The 5,613-nt window shown below is 38.7% G+C and overlaps 1 long non-coding RNA gene across 2 annotated transcripts; it reads left to right on the top strand.

Moving 5' to 3' along the window:
• Positions 1-1,422: 1,422 nt before the first annotated feature.
• LOC131227589 (uncharacterized) lies at positions 1,423-5,613 on the top strand. Of its 2 annotated transcripts, none has more exons than XR_009162375.1 (6): positions 1,423-1,694; positions 2,674-2,798; positions 3,399-3,491; positions 4,685-4,772; positions 4,919-5,003; positions 5,401-5,613. It is a non-coding gene; the product is annotated as an uncharacterized LOC131227589 (long non-coding RNA). The 2 variants fall into 2 exon arrangements; XR_009162376.1 differs by having other exon boundaries at positions 5,354-5,613.

Genomic DNA, 5,613 nt, shown 5'->3' with positions numbered 1-5,613 from the left:
GATTGAACCCAACATGGCAGCCCACCGGCTGATACGAGGTGGCCCACCTGATAGGTCTGCCTCATTCTTAGCCCCCGGTCTTGAGACGAGCTTGCCAATTGAATGGTTTAGATGTAATACGTACATCATACATGGGCCTCACGGTTCGGCGGACTGTATGCAAAGCAGATGGACGGCGTTGATGTAGCACGCATGTCCTAGCGGGCCACACCGTCCTCAGCTGGACGGTGTGAAGGAAGCACACATACTATGGTGGCCCCAAGTGCTGGATACAGCACGGCACGTGGGGCATCTCATATTGCATGAGCATGGAGTGGATACTCCAGCCAATCACAACAGGTGGGTTCCACGTAGGGCCCACCACCTATATATAGTCTTTTATATATATGTATGCTACCTCATTTATTATTATATTATTATATTATTATTACATATATGCTCTCTCTCTCTCTCTCTCTCTCTCTCTCTCTCTCTCTCTTTTTCTTTTAAACATACATGGCCAATCGTCCAGCACTGGACACCCACTGATGGACGGTCTGCAGTAATTTTCCGGCACCTGACGTGGTCCATTGTTTTAATGGTGCAGCCCACTGAGATTGGAATCTCAGGTGCGGCCCACCAGCTTTTGGTGGGGCCATGGTCACAGCAGCCCACCGGCTTTGGGTGAGGCCCACCTGCATTTGTGCAGGGCCCATGACCAGGGCAGCCCACCAGCTGCCAATCGTAAAAACGACCCCTTGCTGCATGCCGTTTGAAGCCCCCTTCGGGCCTAGATTTTTAGCTCGATCACGGCTCTGTGAGTTTAACTGACCTCTCCACCATTTCTGACAACTGCATTCCCCAACCGCCATTGGTGATGAAACCCATCTAGCCACTGCCCCAAGTTCCAGATCCACAGGCCGGACAACGATTTCTGCTGCAGGAGCATCAAACTGACCCCGGTTATCGCTGCCCCCTCAACCCCCAATGCCTAGAAGCCATCCACCAACACCATCTATGACCACAATATTGTACTTTCCCTAAGATTCTGATTTTATTTATTTATTTTTCATCCAACATTTCATTTTTTTCTTTCTTTCTTTTTCTTTTAGATATGCACTGTTTGGGATTTGGGATGAAATTGTAATTTTTTTTTGTTATTTTGAATAGAATCCTTTCTTTCTTTCTTCTTTCTTTCTTTTAGATTTTCATGAAATGAGAATGAAACAGGTCTCATTTTTTTCTTCCACAATAAATGCAGTTGTGCATGTTTAGACTTGGTTGCTCTGATTCTGCACATCTCCATTGTTATCTGAGTTGTTCTGCACACAAGTGTGTATGAGACTTTGTTGGTTTCATCAGTTATCGCATACCTGATTGTCAAAGCTTCCTCAATTCACCATCTGTCACATTGCCTGCAAATTTCACATTCTTAGAAATAAGCTAAAAGTGTCCATTTCGTAGATTGGCAATGCTTTTAAATGATGCTTGTAACCTTTGTGAAGAAATAAAGCTTCTGAAGATGTGGTTTGTGGAAATGATATGGTATCTTGAGTTCGAGATGTTCTTGGAGTGCGGATTTTCCCTGACGCTTTTTTTTTTCTTTTGTATTGTTGATTTCTACCATTTTCTCTTTCTTCACCATTAGACATGGTAGCAACAAAGCCCAATGGAGAAGGAATCTTCAAACTTACAGTGGGAGAGATTTGCAACAGGTAATAGATTTATTTTAATTTGAAATCTTGTTTCAATTTTGATTTATATGTGGATTACATTGGGTTTTTAGATTTTCAGTAATTGGGATTTTGTATACAAGGTTGGTCATCTTGTGCAAAATGTGTGTCAGTCATTTACTTTGTGCTTCCACAAAAATTGGACACAAGCCATGATGGTTTGTGATCTGAATTTTTGGTGAGGAAATTTGGTTGACGGTCATGGTCTGCTACAGCGGTTGAGGCCACACGCACACACATGTTGAAGGTGATACTTTTGTCCTTCTGTATTATATGTATGCAACTGATGCTTGATGTGGAAATCTGGCCCCTTTCAAGTGTACAACTGAATGCAATTTGGGGTCCATGTTGATGTTTGAGTGGTGCTTTTACGATGACTTTTACTGGTGGTCACAAAACCGTTGGAGGTAAGTTCGCAAGAGTCTGCTTGTATCTTTAATTTCAGGTTCCATTTTTTTAATGTCTGCTAGTTCCATAAAATGGTGTTTGATCATTGCACACAATTGATAGCTTAGACATGGCAATTTTTGGGTGGGTCATTAGTTTGCATTTAAATTTGATAAAAATCATCTAAACAATGGAAAGGATTCTCTTGAGCTTATTTTTTAAATAGAAGCCTATCCATATAAAATGGACAATCCAGATCATTTAAATAGAAGCCTCTCCATCTCCATGAAGTACGGTGACCTTCAGTTCTCGTTTTGGTTACATTCATTTATCTTCTGATGAAGGTTTTGTCTTTGATATTCGAAGTGAGAATGGGCTGGTAATGGCAAGTCACATCAGAAGTTAATTTGTCTTGTTGATATCTTTTTCTTTTAATTGGCTTGTTGAACTCATGTAAATTGCCTGAAAATTTAATTGCATCTTTCTACTTTGTACTTTTTACTTTGTTTGAACTGCTGCTACATTTTGGTATCTGTTTCTTGTGATCTATGTTTCATAATTTCTGACACTACAGTATGGAGCAAGATGAGGGCCTTCAATCCCTGTACCAGCTAAGAGTTGAAGCATCATCAAATGCATCAGGTCCTTCATTCTGAAATGTAATGTTGCGGCCACAACTCCTAATGAGGGGAAGTTAAGGTAGTGCTAGGGGTTTATGTTGATGTGTTCTACTTTAACCTAGAAATAATCTTCTAAGTTCAGCACTGTGTTTCCTTTTCCATGTCAGTTGTATTTGTTAATTGACAGGAATGGCCAGTTCTATACGTGGATGTTTAACCAGTTATAATCTGCCAAAACTTAAAAGTACAATTGCAGCAATGCTTACCTTTGTTTTCTGTTTTTGGCTGGAGTTGGTCACATAGTGAACCCAATGTTGCAAATGCTTTTTGGCCACGTAGCCAAAGGAAAGCTGTTGCTGAACAACAGACAACTAGTTCAAGGTTCTATTTTTGAATGTGTCTATCTGCAAGTCTTGATTTGTCTTCATATTCTGTAGTGAATATTATATGGTGGAAATTGGACCTCACTGTTTTACGTTGGGTCAGGTATTTGATATCAATGTTCAGTTACCTGTGGGAAATGACCCACATGCATACAAACAATCTTTTATAATGGGTTCCATAGTCGGCATATCTCATGGTGTGCCTACTCTGATGGAAAATGACCCACATGCATACAAATGGGCCCCCAATTTTACTTCATGTCTCACCACCTTCTGGAATCTTCTTCTTTTTTCAGGGTGTTCCTGGTGCATACAGTGAATCAGCAGCTGCCAAGGCCTACCCAAGTTGTGAAGCAGTTCCCTGCGAACAATTTGAAACTGCCTTCAATGTGACTTTCTTTCTTCCACATAAATTTACATATTGCTCTTATTCCTTTTCTTTCCTATGTTTCATTGTGCATTCACACACCAAATGTGTATTGAATGAGCTTGGAATTTTGTGGTTGATTGAATGAAATTGTTGGAAATATAAAAAATGCAACATCTTTTGATTGGTTTATGTTTCCATCCACAAATGTTTCTAAAGATACAAGCTACATAGAGGAAGTGGAGAGCTTATCTATTTCCTGTTGCATTCATGTTGGCTAGATCATCTTATGTTGACCTTCTCTCATGTTTAGCAAGGGCCCATACAGCATTGCTTTTAGAAAGTATGGAATTCTTTCTCAATAAACAACTGTATGCAAGTTATTTGCCATTGAAAATTGGAATGTAGTGAGGAACTTGTCAATGCAGTTTCGGGTACTAGGCATAATTTGATTTGAACCATAATTTTGCACATGTATTGCAATTATCAATATAGGACTCATGGTATAATTTGTCAATCTATGTCAATTTTAGTAGATCCTTTATATTTTCTTGTTGCAGTTTCAATTTTTCCTTCAGCATTAATGTTCAATTGCTTGTTGGTATTTGTTCATGTTACTTGCAGTGTATAAAACATTAATTCAGAATTCTTGTAAGGTGTTACAAGTACAGACTTCCCATTTTTGTGATTCCACCTCCCTTGATCTACGGGAGGACAAGCTTACTGGTTGTGTTGGGTCCCTACTCATGGCTCAGTGGTAGACTCACAAGAGTTTCAACAAAGAGGTCATGAGTTTTAGTACCCATTGTGGTGCGTGTTGGCGTGAGTGGGTGTGGGTGTGAATGTGTCTAGGACAGATGGTACGTGGGGTTTGATTTAGTACCTGCAGCAGTTGACTGTTCTCCAAATAGTAATGATGATTACTATACATAAGGTTCTCCCAACAGTTAATATGAATTACTATACACAGGCATGTTTTGTGTTGCCAGTCCTTTCCAATGATGTCCAATGTCCATGCATCATCATGTAATTCTCTGCTTGTATGATGAATTAGCATACACACTATTCTGTGAACTTCGTTTGAGTTCATGTGCATTTCAATGCTAGGGACACATCTATGTCTTAGATATATATTATATTTGTCAATTTATTATTGTCAGTTATGGCAGAGTATAAGAGCGTACATGATGCTTATCAGATGTTTACTTGACATAGGTGCAAACAGGTACTACCATTAATGTTGGAATGACTTCTTGGCACTTGGTTGGGGTGGTAGCTTTGAATTATGCTTGGACGGGGATTTGTAAGTTCTTTTCTTTTCTTTCGAACTTGAAAATTTTTACTCTTTCAAAAATGCCTAAAATGAAAAAGATGTGGAAATTTAATTCTAGTAGATGTTAAAAGTAGATGATTGGTTCGTCTTCTTATCTAAGTGCTCTCTTTGACAAGGTTGCATGGAACAAGTGGGCCTTGGGAGACTTTTGGGAACTTGTACTTCGCTCATAATCCAGAGTTCGAGCTGAAGAATGTTGAGGTAACGCTAGGTTAATTACTTACTATTCCATCATCTTTCAGGTCTTCTGATTCTTTAACGAAGTTTTTACCTGCTCAAGTTTCAAGAGTTCCATTGTCTTTTTTTGTTGTTTCTTTTAGAAATAGTGTTTCTCAAGGAACTGTTTATAATGTAGGGCATTGGTAACTTAAGATATTCTGTTTCTCTAGCTGATAATGGATCCACCTCAATAGGGTGATCCTTGCCATCATTTACCTGTGGTTTTTTTCTTTTTTTTTTTTAGTGTTTGCTAATCATTTATGTTATCTATCATTGGTTTGTTGTATTTAAAATTTTCAAGTTTCTTGATTTGATTTTATCTTTCCTCTTAGCTCTTGTACTTGATTTATTTGGAGACCAAATCCAAATTTTATTTCAGGTAATTCATTGAAAACTCGGAAGTTTGCTGGCTAGTTTCGAAGCTTAGGATGCAACTGCATCAATCATTTTATGCAGTTAAATCCAAGCTGCCCAGAGTTTATTTCTTGATCAAATTTTGGTTTACACGATAGTTTAAATTAATCGTTATATTCACTAAGAAGGTGAGAATTAGCTTATAGTTTGGAAGATTTACCTCATATGATTTGTAAGA

Source organism: Magnolia sinica, chromosome 15 (assembly GCF_029962835.1).
Source record: "Magnolia sinica isolate HGM2019 chromosome 15, MsV1, whole genome shotgun sequence".
Lineage (NCBI taxonomy): Eukaryota > Viridiplantae > Streptophyta > Magnoliopsida > Magnoliales > Magnoliaceae > Magnolia > Magnolia sinica.
This window is presented reverse-complemented; position numbering and strand designations above follow the sequence as displayed.